The sequence below is a fragment of the Urocampus carinirostris genome, chromosome 2 (assembly GCF_059441175.1).
Source record: "Urocampus carinirostris isolate Australia breed hairy pipefish chromosome 2, RoL_Ucar_1.0, whole genome shotgun sequence".
NCBI lineage: Eukaryota > Metazoa > Chordata > Actinopteri > Syngnathiformes > Syngnathidae > Urocampus > Urocampus carinirostris.
Window position 1 is genome coordinate 58,500,935 of NC_142350.1, and position 26,967 is coordinate 58,527,901.

At 41.2% G+C, this 26,967-nt stretch overlaps 1 protein-coding gene and 1 pseudogene across 1 annotated transcript in view; both read left to right on the forward strand.

Moving 5' to 3' along the window:
• Positions 1–26,967, forward strand: part of creb5b (cAMP responsive element binding protein 5b) — a 150,243-nt gene that overhangs the window by 54,568 nt on the left and 68,708 nt on the right. The window lies entirely within an intron of this gene.
• LOC148372732 (U2 spliceosomal RNA) lies at positions 23,915–24,083 on the forward strand (annotated as a pseudogene).

A 26,967-nucleotide genomic window follows, 5' to 3' on the forward strand; every position in this document is an offset into this window, starting at 1 on the left:
TTCAGTGAATGCAAAACAATCTTACATATTTTTTTTAAATGTTCTTGTCAGAAAAGCATTACTGGTCTTGGCCATGCCGGGCATTCTACTTTAGGGAGGTTGTTGGGGCCATGGTTTCTAGAAAAAAAAATGACAGAGAGCCGCCAGGCAGTGATTGCTCCAGAGTCGCCGGTACACGATAGCAGATGTTTATCAATTTTGTCGGTCTTTATTGGTGGTGCCATGACATGAAACCTAGCAAAAGACACCCCCAGTGGTCTAAAGTATTACTGTGTACATTTTCACTAAAATCGGTTCAGTCGTTTCGAAGCCTTTAAGCCACTTACGAACACAAACACACACATGCGCAAATCTGGATTTATATAATAGTCTAAAAGTCTAGAAAAATTAGAGCGACAAAATATTGTATTTATTTTCTGCTTGATTTAAATAATTTAACCTGACGTGTGCAGAGTCCATACATGGTCCTTTGCCTGATAAAAGCATAAAGCAACATATGTGCTGACATTGAAGACTCTCAGCTGTGAAGCCTCACATTATCTTACGATTAAGCAGACCGGCCACCTTCACTGCATGCTCTAGCCAGTACTTGAAAGCAGGCTTTCCAGACATTGAGATATCTCAGTCGTGGGCTACTCCGTGTCGAGGTTATCCTGTGTAGATTTACAGCTTGAGAAGCTTGTGAATATTGGATGGGAGGCCCGCCGCTATAAGCCTGACTGACATCCCGTCGGGCTCTTTGTCAAGGACAAGGATGGAATTTCATCCGCTATGGAGGCGCAGCGGCAATCACGGCCAGTAAGCTACACTTTGCGGTACCTGCTTCACCTGAGTTTACCTGTCATTAAAAACTCCTCACCTTACCGAAGAATGTTAACCTCTTCGCTGGTTTATAGTCACACGTGCTTGTCTGATCTATTGAATCTGACCTTTCATTTCATCATCCGTGAATTTGAATATAAAATCTGATATATATAATATTGGACGTAAAATCTGAACTTATATTATGTTTTTAAATGATTTACCAACTCATAGTGTTTTGTTTTGAGGGCGGACCCAAGAGAAGGGGAAGCTGGAAGTGAGGCAAGAATGTTTTTTATGAACAACCCAGGAACAAAGTAATGGACGAGCAAGCGGGCACAGAAATAATAATAATAATAATAATAATAATTTCCTTGTATTGTCATTCTGTGTAACAATGTACACAGAAATTGCACCTGACCCGTTGTAGCGAGCCGATGCAGCCGCAGCCAACAGAGGGCGCCGCCGACCACTTTTTAAGTCTTAGGAATGACTCGGCCGGGGCGCGAACCACCTGACTTGCGGCCAAAAAAAATCAAACCTGACTCAAAAGTCCAAACCCAAAACAAAGGCCAAAACCAGAAATATATAATGCAAGGAACAAAGTAACAAACAAAAACAAAAAAATTGCTACTGAGGATAAGCGGTGCAGATAATGGATGGATTTATATACATATATCTATATTTATTGGAACAAATTAGGAATCTTGGGGTCATGTTTGCCACCATATAGTTGTCTGTTATCAAACATTTTTGGAAAAAGCTCCAGGGAGCCACTATGGAGCGCCAAAGAGCTGCTAGTTTCAAAGCCCTCGACTTAGAGGGAGCTGACATGATTGTCTGATATCTTGCTGCCAAGAGTACCCACAAAAATGTCACCAAAAAAAGATTAAAAATAGTGCAATAGTGGCAATAGTGCCACTTTGAGTCTCTGTAGTTTTTATTCCTCCTTGTGCTTTGTAGCACTCACTTTTGGTTGCAATACACTATGCGGCGGCATCAAATGGTCAAAAATTACACAGTGTCCCTTTAACAACTAAAAGCATGACATGTAAAACTAAAGAATGGATAGATTTAGTTATCAATACACCAGGCACCCAACAAAATTCTCTTCTCCAGACCAATGGGTTGGATTACCGGACTACAGAAATTTAATTAGCGAATTAAATGTTTTTAATTATCTTTAAAAAGATTGTAAAATTCCTCATCTTTTGACAAATTGTTGTCACAAGGGAAGAGAACAATCAAATAGGGAAATTTTTATGTAGTGTTCACAATATCGTAGTGGAAGCCAGAGCTCTTGTTGGTTGTAGGAATGAGTGGAGAGGTGTTGTGAAAGGATAGTGGGATGTTTAGACGTGTTCTAAACGGCCAGGGTACCTGTATGATGCGGGAGGGGTAAACCAGTGAAAGCTGTCGGGCCATGCTGTTGAACAGAAGAGTGTGTTGTGTCACCCTAACCCGAGTGACATGGCTTGCGTCCCGTTTTATCTGGAGGGACGAAAGCATGACCAACTTGGGTCCCGAGGTGCTTAACTTGGTTGGGTGTTTGGACATTTGGGTTGACCCTGGTCCCCCCAAAAAATGTTTGTGTGTGTTTTTTTTCTCCTTTTTCCCTTTTCTTAAATTGTCTTTGTTTTTGTGTATGTGTTTTTCTTGCTGTCGGTCACCCCTCTCGAGGGATATGACCAGGTTAAATAGATAGATATTTCAAGATAACTCACAAACCGTCACCCCTCCAATATTTTTCTGAATATATTTTTTACAAGAATCTATTCTAGCAAATTGAGGGAATTTCATCCCCATGACACTTTCCATAAATATCCGATCTTTGCTTTGACCCAGCTGGTTTCTTATATTGCTCATTACTCTTATACTGTATTTCCTCCATCCACGATCATTTTGTAGTTTTTCCTTTGAGGCCCATTTATTGAAAGAAATTGCATAACCACCAAAAATACCTTGACATACAAGTTTTCCCCATTCCGGATTGATCGTTTTTCAAGCAAACGCCGGAGGCCTGTAAATTTTTATTCTTTTGCGCATGAGCTCAGCAGAGGTTATATCGCTTAAAAGAAAGGGGGGGGAAAAAATCATGGATTCGAGCCACATTTTTCTGCTTCCTTGAATTGTTACAGAACTTTTTACAACGCGTAGCATGAGCATCCAATAATTTAAGATAACAAGTCGTTTTCATTGCTCCGCAATGTTTACTAAAGAGCTTTGAGGCTTGGAATCAATTAGGATTGGCTTTCCTCACGTCCATTTACTTTCGAGTACAGCCGGGCTTACAGCTGTGAAACCTGAGGACTTTTTTTTCACTCTCCCTCCTTCCTACTCACTTTTCTCCTCCCCTGTGTCCCCAAAAAGGGTCTTCGGGGAGCCCAGCTGACACAAACTGGCGTTTGAAAAAAAATAGCAGCTCGGGAAGCCACGACTTTCATCATCATACAAAGGAAATGATCTGCATTTAGATAGCGCTTTTCACAAGTCAAGACTTCCCAAAGCGCTTTACAGTGTGCTTCACATTTCCCAATAGCGGCCGTGCAGCCATGTAAGGCGCTAACCTGCTTATTGGGGGTATTAGGGGTTCAGTGTCTTACCCAAGGACACTTCGACATGTAACACGGACGAGCCGGGATTCGAACTGCGATCTCTTGATCCCAAGACGAGCGCTCTACCTCCTGAGCCCCAAAGGGAAAAGGGGTTCATGGCAATTTGAATGGAACTGTTAACATCTGGGGCAGCACGGCGGCATATTGGTTAGCGCTTGTGCGGCACAGTTCTGAGGTCATGAGATCGACCGTCCTGTGTAGAGTTTGCATGTTCTCCCCGTGCTTGCGTGGGTTTCCTCCGGGCACTCCGGTTTCCTCCCACATTCAGAAAACATGCATGTCAGGTTAATTAGCCGGGCCAAATTGTCCCTAGGTGTGAATGAGCGAGCGAATTGTCTGTCCCTGTGTGCCCTGCAACTGGCTGGCAACCGGTTCAGGGTGTCCCCTGCCCACTGCCCGAAGATGGCTGGGATGGGCTCCAGCACCCCTGCGACCCTACTGAGGATAAGCGGTGCAGATAATGGATGGATGTCAACATCTAGCACTGAGTTGTTTCTTTGTTAAATGCAATGGATGTTACTGCATTTCCTTTCCCTCATGTAGGTTTTAGATCAGGGTATGGTGTAATAATAGGCTGTAGTTTGCAATAATCTGTGGTCTGTGCAGCCCTTTGAGACTCCTTGTGATTAGAGGCTATACAAATAAACATGACTTGACTTGACTAGTCAAGCATGAGATCCAACATTCTGCTTTTCTTTGTCGTAGCAGACGTCTTTTCCGGAGATGGGTGTGGGCACGAGACATTTGGGACATGATTCCACTTCGATTCCGGGAAGGGTTTGAATCCAGTCGTTTTCCATTACGTAGCACAATTAACCATTATGTTATTCAGTGAATTGAGCGGTGATTTATTTTGTTAAGTGTTTTTTTCTGAATGCTTAAGGTCATACAAGGAGCTGTTTTTTTTTTTTTTGCTTTTGTTTGGTATTAAAATGGAAACTCTCCTATTACAATCAGAAAAATAATAATAATGGCTAAATCGATATTTTATTATCATCGTTTTCTTATTTCATCATCTAGTAGTGTTATCGAGGTTGAAATTGTAAATCAGTAACAAATATGTAATATAAATCTATATATTCATTCCGTTTTAATCATCACAGTTAATTGGTAATACAAGGCAGTTATCGCTTCAGATTTTTCCGTTCACAATATTGTACGTTATACAAAATACTGAAAATACTGCCATCCACTTAACTATCTTTGGCAGTGAAAGCATGGCCAAATCTTCTTTTTGATGTCTTATCTGTTCATACTTGCCTCTCTCTTCCTGCAGCAACAGAATTTCCATAGCTAATTTGTGGTTTTCATTGTAGTTTTGTCGATCCAATGTGCTTTTCTGAAAGTTCGTATTGCAAAATGATTTATGCAATCCAGTTTTTTTGTCACGCTGGGTACACGCATCACAGCCTCCATTATCATCCTCCTCATAGCGTAACCAGGAATATAATTGAGTCCACTTTGGCAGAAAAGTCCTTTTCTTGCTAGGAGTATTCTTTTATTTTCTTTCGTCGAATCGTTCGCTTCAATGCACGTGTTTTCCTTGCCTTCGCGATCTTCTGAAGAATTTCTCTACCGTTTTTTTCGTGCCGGAATTATTGCCGTTGTTATCACTTTCTGCATTATGTTTCGACTTATTACCGACACTGAAGACATTACCAATTTTTTAGTTGATTTGCACCTAATACCAACTGTTTTTTACGGAGGCATACTTCTCTTTCACTCGAAAACCACCAAAACAATGACGTCATCTCGGACCAACAACATCTTGTTTGCCGAGATCGGCGCGAGACCAAAACAACAATGGCGGATCTGCCTGACAAAAAGTTTGGAGTGGGGTAAATCTTTGTTAAAAAAAGAAAAAGTAATCGGGTAATAATGACAATTTGGTGTCAAAAAAGTTGCGTCCTGGGGACGCACGTTGATTTGACACAATGCGTCCCCAGCAAAAATGGACGCGGGCAAACGAGAACACTGGTAGTATTTGGTCAACTTTTGGCTGTTTGGGTCCAAAAGATTTCCATTCTCTGGTGTCGATAATCACTCAGGATTTGGGTATCGTATCAGTCATAGAAATATTGGTTGCACCAAGCACAGAGGAAGCCATTGTGGTTAGGGCCAGAGGTGTCAGTAGAGAGTAAAAATATAACTGGGAACCTCTTTAGGGAAAAGGCCATATTGGCAAATCATTAAAAATTATTGATGACTAATTACGAAGTTACTCATGGTTTGGGACAAGGCATCAATCCAAGTGGATAGTCCAGAGTTGAGTACTCTCATTGGTATTGCTCCTAAAACAAAGTGATAGTTAAATTCAAAAGCTAAAATCTATTACAGCAGTGTTCATTTTACTTCTGAAAAGCGATGAGTCCCGTGGACTCGCATGCTCAAAAATCTATGGGTCCCAACAGAGATCTATGGGTCCCCAAAATTTAGTGTTATCGAGGTTGAAATTGTAAATCGGCGACAAATATATAATATAAATCTATATATTCATTCAGTTTTAATCATCAAATTATTGTTGGTAATATACGGATTAAAGGGATAACCACAAACCTGTCTTTTTTCATTTTCTCCTTTTATAACTTCCTTTTTTTCTTAACTTCTTTACACAACATGCCACTGCCCGATAATTGCTGGGATGGGCTCCGGCACCCCCGCGACCCTACTGAGGACAAGCGGTGCAGCTAATGAGATGTGATGAGATGAGATAATTCATAATATAATGCATCAAAGCAAGTGAGCCGTTTGGGAGCCGGCTCTCTTGAATGAGTTGAGCCGAAAAAGCCGGTTCTCTGAAAAGAGACGGACTTTTCACCACACAACTTGAGATCGGCGTGCAGACGAAAACTCGAACCGCGAGACCAAAACAACATCTGCCGGATCTGCCCTACGAAAAGTTTGGAGTGCGGTAAATCTTTGTTTGAAAAAAATGTAATTGGTTAATAATGACACTTTTGTGTTATTTGTACAGCCCTTAATCACAAGATGTCTCAAAGGACTGCACGGGGTTACAATGACACCATCCCCTGATCTTAAACCAACATGCGGGCAAGGAAAAACTCAAAACCTCAGCGTGAGGAAAAAAGAAACCTTGAGAAGGGGCCTCACAAGTGGTAATCCTCCTTCCAGGATGACCAGGGTGCAATTGATTTAACAAATAGAAGACATATACAATAAAAGAAAACAATAGGAAATATGTTGAAATTTGTCCAGAAAGTAAATAATCTTCAACATAAGACTACTTATTTTTTTCACTGCCATCACACAGACCGCACAGGAAATCAAACTCTCTACATGTTGCATAAAAAGCACATTATATTTCACACCTTTGACCCACTATCTCTTTGCAGTCCTTATATTCGCCATAAAGGAAGTGAGTAAAATCGTGTGCAAAAATATTGCTGTAGCTCTGTTGAATTTCCGGGTTTTGCGGTTTTATGTAATACATGGACATTTTCAGTGTTTTTATATGTAACCGCGGTGTACCTGTCCCACCAAAGATCCACATTCACCCTGGACTGGATGATAAGGTTTTTATTATAGTTGCTGCAAATGAATGAGTCACAACACATGGTAAGCTTCTCTCTTGGCTTTGATCTCGTTGGCAGCTCGTTATAGACTGCCCAATACATTTCAAAAAGCTTTCTTTTCATCCATCCATCCATCCATTATCTGCACCGCTTATCCTCAGTAGGGTCGCGGGGGTGCTGGAGGTCATCCCAGCCATCCTCGGGCTGTGGGGAGGGGACACCCTGAACTGGTTGCCAGCCAGTCGCAGGGCACACAGAGACAGGCAACTCACTTGCTCATTCACACCTAGGGACAATTTGGACCGGCCTATTAACCTAATATGCATGTTTTTGGAATGTGGGAGGAAACCCACGCAAGCACGGGGAGAACATGCAAACTCCACACAGGAGGTTTGACCTCATGACCTCAGAACTGTGCCGTACACGCGCTAACCACTGCGCCGCCGTGCTGCGCTTTCTTTTCAGTTTACATCAAATATATTTTAGAATATCAACCATCACAATACATTTTTACATCCATTTTAACAAGATACTTTTAACAAGAGATCGTGTAGTGTTTTTTTAACGTTTACAAGGAATTCAACATATTTTTCTTTAAACTGAATTTTAACCAACATCATCCTTTTTATATACTGGTATATGAGAAAATAGAAATAATAACAATAATGAGTATAAAAACGGGTACAATTTACCTGCAAATGAATGAGTCACAGCACATGGTAAGCTTCTCTGTTGGCTTTGATCTCTATAAAGGGAGTTAGCATTTTAGCACAACATGCAACGTCCGGCAACACTAACATAAAAGACGACAGAAACAAAACGAAAATGAATCCAAACAGCTTGACAACATCAATCACATTCCTGTGCATGTTGAGAGATTTGTCAGCTGTGGTTTTAATGTTTAAAATTAACTTTTTTTCGGAGCACCAAAAGATCGTGTCTTACCGTTGGAAGCTCGTTGTAGACTGCCAAAAAAACCCAACTTCCTGTCGCAAAGTCTAAAGCCAAACCAAACCTTACCCGATACCAGCAGGTGGCACTGTTGGACTCATCATTGCAGGACACTTACACAAAAACTACACAACATATTTCAGCAGGAATTTCAATAAAACAAAAGTTATTATTACACCCGTTACATATATACTGTAATACATTTTTCACATTTACCCTTTTGTTTCCATTTCGTAAAACTCTTTGTAAAAAGGATTGTGGTTGTAATGATGACTGAATGCAAATCGTAGTAATTCAATCATCAGTCTAGTCAAGTCAAGTCATGTTTATTTGTTTAGCCCTTAATCACAATGAGTCTCAAAGGGCTGCACAGACTGCAGTCTATTATTAAACCATCCCCTGATCTTAAAGCGACATGAGGGCAAGGAAAAACTCAAAAGCCTCAACATGAGGAATATGAAGTAACCTTGAAAAGGGACCACCACATGAGGTAGTCCCCCTTCCAGGATGACCAGGCTGCGATGGATGTTGCAATACTTAGAATATATATATATATATATATAGCTAAATCTGCTTTTTGTAGTTTATTGCTATAATAAACTGTGATATTGATACTACTAGCTCATTTGAAGAACTCAGTAATAATAGAACAGTGCTTGGACATCAAAAAATTGGAGAATAAGATTCGAACGCCGGAGCTTCTTCTTTGTATACTTTATAATTCCGACTACTATTATTTAGCACCTCCTAGTGGTTAAAATAGTCATTCATTAAAAACAAAACACGAACTGTTATGTAAATGTGCATTTAAAAGAAAAATAAAGCATACTTTGAGAAATATGCATTTATTTTGCATATCATCTAGAGCACAGGTGTCAAACAGGCGGCCCGCGGGCCGGATCAGGCCCGCTAAGGGATTGTATCCGGCCCGCGAGGCATCGCTGAAGGAAGCGCAAGAGAAAAATGAGCTGAATGAGTTGAAATATGTCCACGTGATGTTGCCAAAGCCAGGTGCCTCTCACCAACGCTGTTTTCTCTCTCTCTCTTTTTTTTTCTCTTTCTCTCTCCCTCTCCCTTTCTCTCTCTCTCTCTCTTTCCTTTTCTCTCAATCTCTCTCTCTCTCAATCTTTCTCTCTCTCTTTCTTTGTGTGTGTCTTTTTACCTAATTTTCACTGTCTTCCTTTTTCCTTTTCTCTTTTCTCTCTCATTTGTTTTCCCTTCTCTTTTTCTCCATTTCTTTCTCTCCTCTCTTTCTCTTTTCTCTCCTCTCATTCTCTCTTACTAATTTTCTCTGGATTTCCTTCACTCTCTTTTTTCCCCCTCCCTCACTATTTCTTTTTATCTCTTTTGTTTCTCACATTCTCTCGCTCACTCTCTCTCTCTTTCTTTGTCCCATCCGCTCTCTTTTCAGCTTCTTCTCTTTCTCTTATTTCTTTCTCTCTCTTTTTCTTTCTCTCTAATCCACTATTCCGGCCCCCAAGAGAGTGTTTGTTCTATCATGTGGCCCTCGAGTTAAAATGAGTTTGACACCACTGATCTAGAGAGACCTGACATGACTGTCCGCCATCTTTCTGCTACGTTTCGAAAGGCTGGGTTAAAAAAAAAGAAAGAAAATAAAAATGGTTCTGTCACTTTGAGTCTCTGTAATTTTGAATATTCCTTGTGCTTTGTAGCACTCATTTTTTAGTTGCAAAAGACAATACAGTGACATCTAGAGGTCAAATAAGACACACTGCGCCTTTAAGTCAGCGGTGTCAAACTAATAGAGTTCAGGGGCCACAGGTTAAAAAAATATTTTCACAGAAACCAGACTTATAAATAAATAGCATAAAAACTGTGCCTTAGCTGGAAGGCTGAGGGTCTTTTAGGAGGCTCACAATAAATATTATTCTGGTTGTAAGATTTGATTATGAAAAGATTATTGAGTGGGTTTATTTTCTCAATATTTTATTGTAGTGTTTATTAACTGCATGCAAAATAGCATATAAAACCTATTTAAATGATTGATTTAATGATTTAAAAGTCTATTTCTTCCTCAAAACGTTTACCTGAATATGTAAACTCCGATGTTAGATTTCATAAATGTTATAGAAAGGAGCAAAAGCTTCTTTAAAAAACACCCAGGTGCTTTTTAGAAAAAATAATTTTAGTTAAAGTTTATTTTTAGAATTGACTTAAACAGTGGGCAGCACGGCAGCGCAGTGGTTAGTGCTTGTGCAGCACAGTTCATGTCATGGGAACCTGTCGTGGGTTCAAATCCAGCTCCGGACATCCTGTGTGGAGTTTGTATGTTCTCCCCGTGCTTGCGTGGGTTTCCTCCGGGCACTCCGGTTTCCTCCCACGTTCCAAAAACATGCATTTCAGGTGAATTGGCCGGTCCAAATTGTCCCTAGGTGTGAATGAGCGAATGAGTTGTCTGTCCCCGTGTGCCCTGCAATTGGCTGGCAACCAGTTCAGGGTGTCCCCTGCCCACTGCCCGGAGATGGCTGGGATGGGCTCCAGCCCCCCCGCGACCCTAATGAGGATAAGCGGTACGGCTAATGAGATGAGATGAGACTTAAACAGTGCATTAATGACTTGATAGTAAAATCAAAATGGGTTTCCTCGATGTCCTCTGGTAGATTAATGGTAATCAGCAAATACAGCTTTAGGAGTGGCACTTAGTTTTGCTGACATCTAGTGGACATTTTAAAAACTGCAAATAGTTGTTCAAACGCTCATTTTTCTCTTGAGCTTCTCTCAGCATTGTCTCGAGGGCCGCATAAAATGAGGTGACGGGCCACTTTTAGCCTGCGGGCCATGAGTTTGACACATGTGGTTTAAGTAACCATATAATCGTATTAATGCCTGTAGTTTAAGGTGAAATGTCTTAAATGTATATGCTATTTGTGATCTAAAATCCACTATCATTGAAAAAAAAAATCAATATTTTATTCGTTTACCATCTCGCTCAGCGGAAAGTCTGGTGTTGTTTTACTTGTTCAAACACGGCTCAAGTTCATTTGGTGTTTTAATATTTCACCATTTTATACCTGTTCCGTTATTTGAAAGCATTAACAAGGCTCTGCGCCAGACAGGGCTCCGGGCGTTTTGTGTTCGGTAGATAAACTTTAACCTCACAGAGGTTGACAATTCAAACAAAACATATTTTATGAGTGTTTATGATTTACTCGTGGAGATAAGAGGAAAAGTCTTTTCCTGAGTGCAAGGGAGCGAGACCTCTACAAAACGCCCCGGGTGTCCTCGTGCACTGACTTGACAAGGGCAAATCTCCACATCAGCAAAAGTTATATACAGAGAATACATTAAGTCCGGGGTCCCCAAATTTTAATCCCGTGGGGGCCACATAACCTTTCTGATGAGGGTCAATTTGTGACAGAAAAAGTGTGGGGATTTTAGGGGTGCCTAAGGGGGATTACTTCATGTGTGGCCCCTTCTCAAGGTTTCTTCATTTTCCTCATGCTGAGAATTTTGAGTTTTTCCTTGCCCTCCTGTAGGTTTTAGATCAGGGGATAGTGTAATTATAGTCTGTAGTTTGCAATAATCTGTGGTTTGTGCCGCTCTTCTTGACTCTGTGATAAAGGGCGTCACAAATAAACAAGACTTAACTTGACTTAAATGTAAAAACGGATTGTTTTCCAGAAAGCCACAATCAATTAACCTCTCTAGATTCCTCACAGAACAGTAGTCAGAAATAAATGAATAATAACCATTAGTGCTATAGATGACTTGCAAAAAGGCAGTCCATATCTAGTCACACTACCAGAGACAAATGCTAGTTTCGTTGTTCGTTTCTACTATTATATTCTAAGGATTTTAAGTGACAAATGCATTTTCGCTGAAACATGTGATATGCACAATGGAATTAGCATTTGTCTTTGGTACTGTGACTAAACTTAGCGTGATAAGATAAAAGCAAATGTATCTTTATGTGTCATCTACATTAGTGGTTGGTACCCTTTTCCTGCCCAATAATAACATTTGTAATTATAACAACATTTATATAATGATAATAATAAAAATAATAAAAATAATACAAATAATAAAAATAATAAAAATAATAAAAATAATAAAAATAATAAAAATAATAAAAATGATGAAAATGATAAAAATAATAAAAATAAAAATATTATTATTATTAATAATGATAATAATAATAATAATAATAATGAATATGGGCAGCACGGCGGCGCAGTGGTTAGCGCTTGTGCGGCACAGTTCGTGTCATGGGAACCTGTCGTGGGTTCAAATCCAGCTCCAGACTTCCTGTGCGGAGTTTGTATGTTCTCCCCGTGCTTGCGTGGGTTTCCTCCGGGCACTCCGGTTTCCTCCCACGTTCCAAAAACATGCATTTCAGGTGAATTGGTCGGTCCAAATTGTCCATAGGTGTGAATGAGCGAATGAGTTGTCTGTCCGTGTGTGCCCTGCGATTGGCTGGCAACCAGTTCAGGGTGTCCCCTGCCCACTGCCCGGAGATGGCTGGGATGGGCTCCAGCCCCCCGCGACCCTAATGAGGAAAAGCGGTACGGCTAATGAGATGAGATAATGAATATAGCCCAGATTCACTGTTTATTACTAGACCCTTAAGGATCTAGATGACACAAGAAAAGGCATTCGATTTTATCTCATCATCACACTGGTTTTACTCATGATGTTGTAAGATGTTGTTTTGGGCTAAATTCTTTCCCATAATACTCCATTATAATATTATAAAATGTGGCCCTGTGAGTAAAATAGTGTGATGATGAGATAAAATGTAATGCCTTTTCTTTTGTCATATAAAACCTAGTGGTTAGGATTAGGGATGCTCACCGCCATAATCCGGGTTCGATTTCCATTGTATCTAGAGCTGAGCAAATTAGGTCAGCGATATTTGTCCACTGATTAAACATTGCTCAATTACGGTTATGTACTACCGTAAAACCTCGGTGTAACGCGAACCTAAACCGTTTTTATTGGGTAAGAAAAATGACATAGGAAAAGGCATTCTATGTTATCTTATTATCACTGCTCATTGCTGAACTATTTCCTATAATGCTCTATAACAACATTGAACAACTTGGTACCGAGAGTAAAAATAGTGTGATGATGGGATAAAATGTAATGCATTTTCCATTGACATCTACAAGCTTAGTAACCTAGTGGTTAGGATTCAGCAGTGAGATCCGGGTTTGATTCCCCGGATGCTGAGCAAATGAGTTTGCATTTGTCGACTGATCGATTTTTAATCATGATGATATTCTACAGTAAAACATCGGTATAACGTGCACCAAATCTTTTTGGGGTGAAAAAAAAGTGTATTCATGAATCAAGATAGTATTGGCAAAAACATAAGACAAAATGACACATCTAGTTACAACCAAAAATGTGCACCCAGACTATTTTTTTTAGGTCAAAATAAAATGTGCCTCAATATTGGATTGGATTGAATTGTCCTCATTATTATCACGGTTGTGTCACGGTTGCCCATTGCCCTCACTTGGCCCCGCCCGTTTGGCGCCAGCTGTGGCTTGTTACCTGATTGGCTTTCCTCCTATTTAAACTCAGTGCTCTCAATCACTCCTTGTCAGTCCCTCAACGAACCTCTGCACTTGCCAGGGAAGCATTTTGACTCTGTCCGGTATACTGCTCGTGTATCCTGTATCCGATATCAATTTCATCTGTCTCCTCCTGCCGGTATCTTGCTACAGTCTCCAGTATCCGATATCGATCCTGCTTGTCTCGTCCTGTGTGGTATCTTTCTCCCGTCTCCAGTATCCGATATCGATCTCGTCTGTCTCCTCCTGCCCGGTATCTTGCTACAGTCTCCAGCATCCAATATCGATCCGGCCTATCTTGTCCTGTCCAGTATCTTGCTCCAATCTCCAGTATCCGGTATCGATCCTGTCGGTCTCGTCCTGTCCGGTATATTGTTCTAGTCTTCTGTATCCGGTTTTGACCCTGTTTGTTTCATCCTGTCCGGTATCCTGCTCCAGTATCCTTATCGATCCCGTCTGTTCTGCCTCTGACTTCTCTGTCCCACTTATTCCGCCTAGCGATCACCGCATCCCTGGCGTTTGTGTTCACGTGCATGACTGCCCCATTCCCTTAAAATAAAGCTTTTGTGAAAACGTTACGCATCTGGGTCCTCCGTCTGTTCGGGTTCTGACAGGTTTTGAAACATTTGTATGCAATGAGATTAGACATGACACTCCGGGGTAAAACATGTAACAAATACTTTAAAGAGGAAAAAAGGATAATTAACTATCAGAATAAAAAGCGGAAAATAATATTTACAGCATAGTGCTTAGAGACTGGCCCAAGTTATAATAACAGTGCAATGTTTGTGAATGAAAAATAATAGTGCATTGTAACAAGGAAAAGATAAGGTATATATTTTCAAAGTTTTGTGCAATAATATTCAAATAAAAAAATAAAAAAGTCGAAATATGACACAACGGATGGGTAGTTAGGACGCAACCCCACAGTGCGGAAGTCCAGGATTCAAATCCAGCTACAGACACCTCCCTGTGCAGAGTTTGCATGTTCTCCCCGTGCCTGTGTGGGTTTCCTCCAGGCATTCCGGTTTCCTACCATGTTTCAAAAACATGCATTTCAGGTTAATTGACCTAGGTGTGGGCAGCACGGCGGCGCAGTGGTTAGCGCATGTGCGGCACAGTTCTGAGATCATGATGTCGAACCTCCTGTGTGGGGTTTGCATTTTCTCCCCGTGCTTTCGTGGGTTTCATCCGGGCACTCCGGTTTCCTCCCACATTCCAAACATGCATTTCAGGTTAATTGGCCGTTCCAAATTGTATCTAGATGAGCGAGCGAATTTTCTGTCTCTATGTGCCCTGCGACTGGCTGGCAACCAGTTCAGGGTGTCCCCTGCCCACTGCCGGACGATAGCTGAGATGGGCTCTGGCACCCCCGCGACCCTACTGAGGATAAGCGGTGCAGATAATGGATGGATGGATGACCTAGGTGTGAATGAGAATGTGAGTCTGTCTCTTTGTGCCTTGTAACTGGCTCGTAACCAGTTCAGGGTGTCCCCTGCCCACTGCCCGAATATAGCTGCTCAAGCAACCTCGCGACCCTAGTGTGGATAAGCGGTGACGATATTGGATGGATGGAGGTCGCAAGTAATGTTTTCACAGTTTTGTGCGCTCGTTTGGGGCAGTGATGGCTGTCTCTAGGGTGGGAAGAGTCTTTTATAATGTTGATGGCTCCGCTACGGTATCTCAAGCCGGAAATGTCCTCTAGACTAGGCAGAGAGAAGCCGATGATTTTCAGGACTGTGTTGATGTTGCTGATACCAAATGCTCTGTGGTATTGTTCAGGGGGCCGGACCAAACGTGGAAGCGAGCTGTATCCTTCCCCGCAGGCTATAGTTTGGGGACCAAAGCGTTAAGCAGCTGATAACACACCAAAAAGTAGAGAAATCGAGTTGGAGAACATCTGACGTCCATCTGACCTGAATTAGGGATGAGCTCATTGTGTACTGCAGTGCATTTAATAGCGCGTTTGCAGAGGAACGCCCAGCCTGTTCCTTCTCATTCCAGCGGGCCTGTGTCATCCTGGCCCCGGGGCCACCACACATGCAGCCTCCTGCACGAGTCGATCGTGCCCGGCGGGGGGAAAGCCAGTGAGGAAAAGTGGGGATCAGAAGGGAGACCGAGGGCAGGAAGAGAGGGATCAGAGGTGGATGGAGGAGAGGAAGAGGGAGCAGGAGGGAGACGCAGGGGAGGAAATGAAGGATTCCCAGACGGGAGGCGTTGGGTGGCTTCGGTGGGATGGCGGGAGATTTGTTTGCACAAGGAAAGGAAAAGTTAGATCATGTTGAAACTGTACAGGGGAATAAAAGATGGAGGATTGATCCTACCGTATGTACAAATAATAGAAATAGATGCCATATACTGTACATAAATAGACAGAAATAAATCACATACCTAAATATATAAACATAAATGCATTTTTTTCATTTATTTATGCATTTTGTCATATTTTTATTTATTTATTTATTTTGCCAAGTCCGTTGTCATGCACAGTGGTACCTCTTGATACGCTTAATTCTTTCCATAGCTTGTATTTCTCGTGTAATGAGCAAATTTTCTGCATGTGAGATCATTAAAAATCACTTGTTCTGTTCCCAAACTCCCCAAAACCATCTAAAATAAATAGAAATTGCAATAATACAGTATAGTGATTAAACATAGATAATACAGTAATAAAATAAATAAGAGTATATTAACGAAATAAAATGTGAGTTTATTATGAGGGAGTCGCCGTAATGGAGGTGGGTGAGTTGGGATGGTGGAGGGGTGCAGGAGGAGTGATGGAGAGGAGACCATTGATGATTCGCAAGCACTTATTGTATACTGAAAATTATTTATCACCTTATGTATCCCTTTTAGCTGAACTCGCAATGCTTTCACTTTCTAAAGGTCTTTTGAAGAAAAAACCTGAATGAGTTGCTATAGGTAAAAAGCTCTGCCAGTTTGACCCGCCCCCTAATTTTAGATATGAATTTTCCATGACCAAATACACGACAAATAATAATATAATAATAATAATTTCCTTGTATTGTCATTCTGTGTAACAATGTACACAGAACGAAATGTCGATTGCACCTGACCCGTTGTCGCGAGCCGATGCAGCCGCAGCCAACAGAGGGCGCCGCCGACCACTTTTTAAGTCTTAGGAATGACTCGGCCGGGGCGCGAACCACCGACCTCCCAGTCTCAAAGCGGGCGCCTTACCATCTAACCTGACATAATAAAAGAACAAATAAATGATGTTATCCACGATAAAATACACAACGAAAAATGCAACAAAATATATGACAAGATGTATGAGAAAATAAATGACAAAATACGTGCCCAAATACACAACAAAATACATGGCAAAATACACGACAAAGTATAGTATAAAGTTTATTGTCATATACATGACAATGGACACGACAAAAGAAACAAAAAAAATACTTGAAAAAATATGCGATAAAGCACACGGAATCCACGACAAATTGAACAACAAAAACGCTACAAAATACATGACAAGATACATAACAAGATACATGACCAAATACACAACAAAATATGTGACAAAAAGACAATATGACATGACAATATGAATGACAAAATACACAACAAAAAACGTGACGAAATACATGAGAAAATAAAAGACAATATGCACAACGAAATAAATGAAAACAAAATATTCGAAAATATACACTACGAAATATGCGACAAAACACGCAAAAAAAAATCAACTACAAAATTTCTATAGTTGGAACGTCTTACATATTTTAGACCGAGTATTTGGTGTTGCTTCAGTTTTGCATCCATTAAAAATGGATGGGCACAAAAAACCATTACAATGGCATTTATTCGATCTCCGAGCCAGATGTACTCATGAAAAGAGCCATATCTGGCTCACGAGCCATATGTCCCCAACCCCGGGTTTAGCCAACCAGAATAAAGAACACAATGCACTACACAAATCCATAAAGGAGCACCTGTCAAGTGGCCAGCGTTATAGCATTGGATATGTGCAAAAGAAGGCTGTGTGAAAAAAATTTTCCCAACAGAACAAGAACATTTCTCTTGGATAATTTTTCATTTTTATATATTACTAGATTTTTTTTTGTCTCTCCAAATTTTATATGAACTTGTGGAAATGTATGTAAAAAACAGTATCATAGGTACTGTTCCAACTACGTGGTGGACATTGGTATCATCGGGCAAGAAGCTGAAAAGTTAATGACTAAATGCCTTTCATCTAACAGTTAGGGCCTTTCACACAGCCCGCGTTTGCTCCGCCCCTTCTTTCTCATTCGCCCGTGCAAAACATATCAGAATAAGTGTCTGAAATAGATACATTACAAAAATATACAGTTGCAAATACATATTATACATGGTTACACATATTTACAAAGAAAGACGGTACACCGAGAGAGTTTTCAAAGCTTTGATAACTTTCATCCCTGTGACAGGGCAGTTAATGGTAGCAACACGCTAGCAACACGCTCGCAACACAGTAAAAGGGTCTGTTAAAAAAACATACCGTACTTGTAAAAATCACGGTAAACCGTCCTCATCTTCCTCCTTAGAACTGAAGCCATCAAAGTCGTCTTCCTCAGTGTCGGAAAGAAACTTTGTCGTATAGACGTCGTCCCAAGCTCCCTTATTCCAAAACACGCTAGCAACACGCTCGCTCCTTCTTTATCGGACTGCTTGAAAGCTGCGTCATTGTGCCTTTCCTTTTGCATTTTGCATGATGAGGGTATGTTTATGCTAAATTAATTTATGCACAAGCCAAGAAGTTGCAGTCTTCCTCTGCGCATATATTCCACCGGTCTAAATCTTCCCTTTTGTACTCGAGCGCCACTGGCGGCCGAAAAATTACATAAACTGGCCGCATCACTGAACAAGTCGCAGGGTTGAACGTTTGGGGAAAAAGTAGCGGCTTATAGTCCGGAATTTACGGTATATTATATATACTGGAGCCATAGCCCCCTAGTGGTAGATGGCAAAAGTCATGAACACATTCACATTTTTGACTCTTTCTGGGAGATGGATACAGGGGAGAGGGTTCCCAGCCCCCTCGCTCAACCCAACTGATGTGTTGCAACATCTTGTTGGGAGTCATTAGGTGAGCAAACCCCCAACTCTTAATGCCAAGCGCCATGAAGCAGTACCAATATTATCAAAGTAACAGGTATGACGCGGCCGAGGCTCGAACCAGCAACCTCCCAGTCACGGGGCGGGGACCCGTGACTGTCCCCTTTTGGCAGTCCGTCTGCGGACCTCAGTTAACACTAGGCAAGCCTTTTTCAACCCCGACTCCCACCTGATTTTTGTTCCTGTCTGTCCCCTGGCTTCGACCTGTTTTTGATCCTGACCACGTCTACTCTCCCGTCCCGGCTTTCGACCTTTTTTGTCCCCGACCAAGGACACCAAGCTGGTTCCACACAGATACAGATTTTGACCTAACTGTCTGCTTTCACACGACAATAGTTGTTTTCTACACCCAGATTGATATTTCAGTCATGCTTTACTGACTGTCTCGCCCAAAACGCCCCTCCCATCTCTGTATTACAGCTTTTATAATACGTGCCAAGGCCAGATTGACTTTGTCACCCCGTTCCGTGTCAGTAACGTTTTCTTCAGGGTGAAGAAAAAGGCTCTTGAATCAAAGCCAGCAGTTAGCAGTTTCGTGTAAAAGAAAAGCTTTAATTGTTGCCAATAGATTTATCTCATTTCTCAGTAACTTAAATTTATGGACACACTTTCGTAATATTTCATCTTGGCTGACAGAATAATTCTTGATGTCCTCCTGGTGCCACATCGCTCCTTGAGTGAGCAACAACGCACTAATTTGGAACAGACCATCGTTCACTAGCTTTCGTCACTGTCGTTCAAAAGTTTATGGTTATTCAGACAATTCTGTGTTTTGTTTGAAAAGGTCACACTTGTATAATTTAAACAGTTGTCCAGTAATTTTGGTCTTTTTTATCTCTTCAATTTTTTGACCAGTCTCTGTCATAATTACCGATATGCTTCACCTGTGCCTGCTCCTTATGCGCAAACTGCCACGGACTCTGATTGGCTCTCTGTCCCTATTTAAACCCACTCCTATGTGTCACCTTTTGTCAGTCCGTCTGCGGACCTCAGTTAACACTAGGCAAGCCTTTTTCAACCCTGACTCCCACCTGTTTTTTGTTCCTGTCTGTCCCCTGGCTTCAACCTGTTTTTGATCCTGACCACGTCTACTCTCCTTTCCTGGCTTACGACTCGTTTCCTGTCCCGGCTACTGACCTGTTTTCCGCTCCTGATACCGCCATCGCTCGCCACCGAAGATCTACTTCTGTGTTCGGAGCGACCTACTTCGCGTGTCCAGCAATCACCAGGTCGTGGGCGCAAACCTTTCTCTTTCTTCCAATAAAACTTGTGAGAAACGCAACGCAAGTGGGTCCTGTCTCCGTGCTGGTTCTGACAGTCTCAGATATCAATTTTTCTTTGACAGTCTGTCTTAAAAAATCAGCATCTTGGAGTCGCCTCTTCACCGTAGATGTTGACACTGATGTTTTGCAGATACTATTTAACAAAGCTCCTGGTTGTGGCCCTGTAAGGTGTCTATTTGTTAAAAAAGAGACTCCAATATACTTGCTCTCCTGCTTGGTTGTGCCTCTGACTTCTCTCTCTACTCTGGTTAAAGCCTGTTTGCGCTGTTTTCTGAAGGGAGTAGTACACACCGTCGTAGGAGATCTTCGGTTTCTTGGCGATTTCTGGCATAGAATAGCCTCCATTTCTACTAACAAGAATAGACTGTCAAGTTTCACATCTTGCTTCAGATGTAGAAAATTCAGTTTTAGCGTCTGTAACCGGCCAAACTGTTTTCAAATGTGATACCATAATTGCACAAGGGTTTGTAATCATCCATTGACCTACTCACTCAATTGGCAAACACAATGTACTATTAGAAAACTGGAGTGCTGGAAATGGGCCTCGATACCCCTTTGAGGATATTGCATGAAAAACCATACATTTGCAGCTAAAATACTCGTTGAGTGTATTCCTTATCAGTTTGATATTATTTTCATTGTAAAAAACAGTGCTTTTCCATTAAATATAAGGATATTTCTATTCCACCCCAAACTTTTGACCGGTAGTGCAAGTCTCTCTGAAATGAGACCACCCTTCCATTTCGGATCCATCCCATCTCCTCTCGCAGCTAAGCGCCATCCCAGCATCCATCCCTCTGCCATCCGGCTAATAAAAGTCAGGCCGCGTCTTAACCCATTAGCGCTGATTTATTTGATCAGATTCGTTTTATTTCCTCAGCCCAAAGCCCATGGCACTCTCCTCCCACCAGTGATTAAAGGCAGTAAATCAGGGGAAGGTCCTGCGTAGTGTTTACTCGGAGAGCCAGGCAGCTGCAAGCTGTTTGAGGCCCTTGTTTCTCCCCCTGTTTACTCCGGTTGCCGTGGCAACCGCACCACCGTCTCCCGAGCGTCTGGAACTCGGCCCCGGGATGTTTTGGTTACGTTCGAAAGTTTTTTAGCCGTCGTGTCCACTCGGAGCTCGGTGACTTCACCCCCGGCGCGGGACGAGCGCATCGGGAGGGCCGGAGGAGGGGCGGACCCAATCTCGGGGTAGGCGGGTACAGGGGGAGGGAGGACCAAAAGCCAAAAGCATTACATCATTGCTGGAGTAGACTCAGAGAGGGAAGGATATGATTCAGTGGTCCTGTGCCTTTCTCTCCGCCTCTTTCTCTCCTTTTGGAGTGCATCCAAGGCCCTTGTGTTGAAGTCTGTAGTACTCCAATTGGAGTACTTGGGCGTGCAGGTCATCCTTTTAAAAAATACAAGGTTGACCACAACCAGTGTTCCCTCTAAGCTGCGCACTGCTCGCACATTCTCAGCGCACAAGAAAATCTGGCCAGCGCACAAAAATGAGGGCTCAGAATTACTTATTAAGAAGCGACTTAAGTCAAAGTTACAGTGCATGAAGGTAAAAATACACGGGTTCCCCTGACGTTGCGTCCTAAATGCGGTATTTTGAAGTCGAGTCGAATTAGAACGAAGTTGAGTAAAGTTAGTAGAGAACCGGCTTCTTCGGCTCGGCTCACTAAAAGGAACCGGCTCTTTCGGTTCCTAAACGGCTCTTCAGGTTGTATTTGCTTCTTTAATCCCAACATGACCAAATATTATGTAAAATTATGCACAAAATGACTTAAAGGAAGGAGGGAATAGAACAAAAAAGAAAAACATACCAATATGAAAAGTAGTGAAAAGCTGAGAAAAAAAAGAAACAAAAGGAAGAGAAAAAAAGAAGGAAAAATGTAGAAAAAAGCCAGAAAAAAAGAAAATAAAGAAATGTAGGAAAAAAGTAAATAGAGAGCAAAAAGAAAAAAGTAATAGCTCGGAAAAAATAAACACAAGGAGATTTTTTTTTAAAGGATTTTTTTTTTAAAAAGTAGAAAAAAACACCAAAAAAAGAATAAAAAGTTTGTGTTGCGTTCAAACAATTTCCAATTATATCAAGTGAATTTTGTTGCCAACATTGTACTTCCACTAAAAAATGTGATTAAGTACAGTTCTGTATCTTACAACCGACTAAATAAGCCCCCAAAAATGTTAATATTATGCAACAAAATATATCAGGAAATAAAAAGAAATGGATATCTTGTGAAATAATTGTTTGTAGGCCGTACAACCTTCGCAATAGTACATGAGTCAATTCATTCGAAAGAGAAAAATACTTTTGCATTGTTGCCGGATACTCAGCAAAATGTAACTTGATGTCAAGTTTTGGACACGTTTGATGATTAATTATCTTGCCACACTTGGGATTATGGTTGCTCACTGTTGCTTCAAGCGTTGCTCACTGCCTTTGTGTGAACGCTCAGACCCGTGGAAAATTACCGGGAACATTGACCACAACAAACTAGTCACGGTAAAACAGTAACTCTCCAAATCACAAAGGGGCTCAGGATAGCTCCGGCAGTGATGTCATGTCGGACTTAAACCTGGTGTTGGGGAGAGGATTTGTGGATCTGGGGATGGGAAGCGCCGTGGTGAGAGCCCGCCACTCAGTAATGTGAGAGTGCAGGGTCAGGACTGTGGAGTGTCTACCTGCTCTCCCAAGGGGGCCTGCACCCCCAACCCCGAGCTATTATCAATTCCCCCCAGAGGAGCTGCAGCCTGTCATTATTCACTCACTTACACACACATGTAAAGGAACACAAAAGCATGAGGCTCCACAGAGTCACTTAGTGTGCTCTTTGGTCTTACACGAACCACTTAAAGGTAAAACCATATGCAAATTTGTTTACAGGACTGGAAACTCGGCTGGCGATAAAGAAAAGAGTCAAATGAAAAGTCTACACACCTCCTGTGCAAAAAGACTAGAAGAAAGTATTTGCTGTTTCCCGTTTTTAAAATGTTAGCAAGATCCGAGTGTAGCACCTCTGCCCAACCTCTGAAATTCAGTCACACATTCCAAATGTGCATGACGAATGGCCTACGTGTAACGTACATTGAATTTAAATCGACGCTAGCAAAGGTTGCTGAATTGCTGGCAGGGTTTATGCATTTTGAAATGATGACAAAAGTGAAATACCGTAAATTCCGGACTATAGAGCGCACCTGATTATAAGCCGCACCCACCACATTTCGGGAAGAAAACTGATTTTGTACATTCACAAGCCGCTCTTGTGTATTAGCCGCATGCGCCCACATTGAAAAAACGCAATTCAAACATGAAATTTTTTTGGTTTAAACAAATTTATTGACACTAAAAACAGAAAACAATCATGACAATCTCAACAGCAATTAAGCACATTCACAATATTATATTCCAATATTACGTTTTTAACAGCAAACACAAAGTGAGCTTTGAACAAACCTTCTCGAAAATCAAACATATTCACAATTTCAAACACGAAATTAACCAATACCCGATTAAGTTCAAAAAACACAGCCGGCAAATTGAACGGAAAATGATACCGGTACTTAAAATTTAATGCAGACCTGCAGAGTCCAGGTGCCCATTGAAAGTAATCCAAGGAAAAAAGTGTATATTTCCAAAGGTAAGGGTGGGAAAAATATATATCCACTATTGTCGGCCGCGTCCACAAACACGTCTCACCTTTACTCCACTTCCCGTCAGCCCGCGTTTGCCCCGCCCCTTCTTTCTCATTTGCTCGTACAAAACAAATCAGAATAAGTTTTTAAAATAAATACATTACAAAAATATACAGTTGCAAATACATATTATACATGGTTACACATATTTACAAAGAAAGACGGTACACCGCGAGAGTTTTCAAAGCTTTAATAATAATATTATAACTTTCATCCCAAACCGTCCCTGTGAAGGGTAGCAAAACGCTACTAGGAAAAGAAAAATCCAGAAATCACAACGCGTCACTTTTTATTGATTGATTCGTCGGCTGTGGGTCTTGGACCATACCGACATCATTTAGACCATGTGCCAATAGTTTTGGCATCAAGGCTTTGATGCTAGGTCCTTAGCTTGGCCTGTTGGCCTTAATGCTAGGACCTTAGCTTAGCCTTTTAATGCTAGGTCCTTAACTTGGCCTTTTGATTTTTGCATTCCGGAGATGGAATAAGAGCTTGCTCTGTCCACTCCATGCATCGGCCCGGTATTGCAGTACCTCCGGGAACGGTGCATTCGCAATGATCGCAACAAGGCTTTAGGGCTAGGACCTTAGCTTGGCCTTTTGGCTGAGAGTAAGTGTCCCGTCTCCTAGGCTTTGTAGCATATAATGAACTGACCGATAATGGATAATGAATAACGAAGATAGATCAATAACCCTTAAAAACCCCAAAACCCCCCGCAAACAAGTATTTGAACACCTGCGTATCATGTAGAATACTGACCCTGAAAGACATGTTAGTCCACCTATTAGAAGTCCACCTGCACTCCATGTATCATCCTGAATCAGATGCACCTGTTTGAGGTGGTTACCTGCATAAAGACACCTGTCTACCTGGTACAATCAGTAAGACTTTTACTTCTAACATGGCGGATACCAAAGAGATATCCAAAGACACCAGATACAAAATTTTACACCTCCACAAGGCTGGAAAGGGCTATGGAGCAATTACCAAGAAGCTTGGTGAAAAAAGGTCCACTGTTGGAACAATCATTAGAAAATGGAAGAAGCTAAACCTGACGATTAATCTCAATCGGAGTGGAGCCCCAGTCAAGATATCCCCTCGTGGGGTCTCAATGGTTCCAAGCAATGTGAGGAAAGACTTCAGAAAACATTTGACCTCTGTATAAGCAAACAAAGGCTAATGTACCAAATATTAACATTCACTTTCTCGGGTTTTCGAATACTTATTAAATCGCTAAAAAATCATGCATTGTGATTTCTGCATTTTTCTTTTTAGTTTATCCCTCTCACAGTGGACATGCAACTACGATGAAAATTTCAGACCCCTCCATGATTTCTAAGTGGGAGAAATAGCAAAATAGCAGGGTGTTCAAATAGCTATTTTCTTCACTGTATATGTCCCTTGAAATATAAAATGTCACTGTCATGTAACAAAATAACTATTCTTCCCATTATTAACCCCAAATATGAATTTGACAAGACGGCAATGATCGATTTAATATTGACATGATAAAAATAACAATAATTTTCAAATAATGAAATGAAATGATCTGCATTTATATAGCGCTTTTCAAGTCAATGACTTCCCAAAGCGCTTTACAATGTGCTCCACATTTCCCAATAGCGGCCTTGCAGCCATGTAAGGCGCTAACCTGCTTATTGGGGGTATTAGGGGTTCAGTGTCTTACCCAAGGACACTTCGACATGTAACACGGACGAGCCGGGATTCGAACTGGGATCCCTTGATCCCAAGACGAGCGCTCTACCTCCTGAGCTGTTTGATTAACCATTGAAATGTTATTTATAGAATTGATAAACAAAAAACAAATATTGTTCTTCCACAGGTAAGCAACATAATATGTCTCATAAAGCTTTATAACCAAATTGAAGGCGTGTTTTTGTGTAACAACCTTTTACTTCGCCCTTTAATACTTCACAAAGATGTTGTTGTTGTCTTTGCAGCGTACGTGCAAAGAAGTGGTTCGAATTGCTTAAACCGACAAAGAGAATCCGCAGTTTATTTCTGCCTCCAACTTATTATTCCTTCACTCTCCTGACAGCTGTCGGAGGAAAACTGCGTCCGAGCGGTGCAGGGCCGCACTACGTACCTCATTGTATTTTCATGACTTTTTTTTATTTTGAAGTCGAACGAAGTTGAGTAAAGTTAGTAGAGTATGTCGAGAACCGGCTTCTTTGGCTCGGCTCACTAAAAGGACCCGGCTCTTTCGGGTCCTAAACGGCTCTTCAGGTTGTTTTTGCTTCTTTAATCCCAACATGACCAAATATTATGTAAAATTATGCACAAAATGACTTAAAGGAAGGGGGGAATAGAACAAAAAAGAAAAAAATACCAAAATGAAAAAGTAGTGAAAAGCTGAGAAAAAAAGAAACAAAAGGAAGAGAAAAAAAGAAGGAAAAATTTAGAAAAAAAGCCAGAAAAAAAGAAAATAAAGAAATGTAGGAAAAAGTAAATAGAGAACAAAAAGAAAAAAGTAACAGCTCGGAAAAAAAAAAACACAATGAGATTTTTCTTATAGGTTTTTTTTTTTAGAAAGTAGAAAAAAAACACTGAAAAAAAGAATACTTCACAAAGATGTTGTTGTTGTCTTTGCAGCGTACGTGCAAAGAAGTGGTTCGAATTGCTGAAACCGACAAAGAGAATCCGCAGTTTATTTCTGCCTCCAACTTATTATTCCTTCACTCTCCTGACAGCTGTCGGAGAAAAACTGCGTCCGAGCGGTGCAGGGCCGCACTACGTACCTCATTGTATTTTCATGACTTTTTTTTTTCCCCATGTGGAAATGTTTGGATTCGCAGCGCTGCTCAGGTGTCATGCGCGCTGTTAAATGAGCGCGATTGTGATAAATTGTTATGTTAGACCGAAACGACACGCAGTCGGGATGGTAATGGCGCTGTGTGTACGCAGCCATTCAAAATGTCTGCAGGGTAAATGCACATATTTAGCTTTGGAAAAATACAGGTGTTTATTCAGGTGCCGGAGCTGCTGCGCTCCCAGTTAGGTGACCGATGCTCTTAGGCGTGACCTTGCTATTAGAATAATCCCCCTATGATGTGGTCAATTGATTACCTTAACCTGCTGGACTTAAATACTCCTTGTGTGAACTTATCCCCAAATGCATGTGGTTATTGAGCTGGGTTTTATTGATGAATGAAGGGTATAATTCGTCCTGATGACAAGTTATTAGTTGCTTAAAGGGACTTTGTGTGGGATTCAGGGCCTCTCGTGATAGAACAAAATGATTTTATTTAAAAAAAACAACAATGTGGATTTGAAAAAAAGATGGACTGTCATATAAATGTCCATTTTTTATCCCTTGAAATCCATCCATTATCTGCTCCGCAGGTAGAATTTTGCACATTTTCATTCTGATATAAACGTTTCGTATGTGTAAGGTTACATATTCAAATTTCAATTTTAA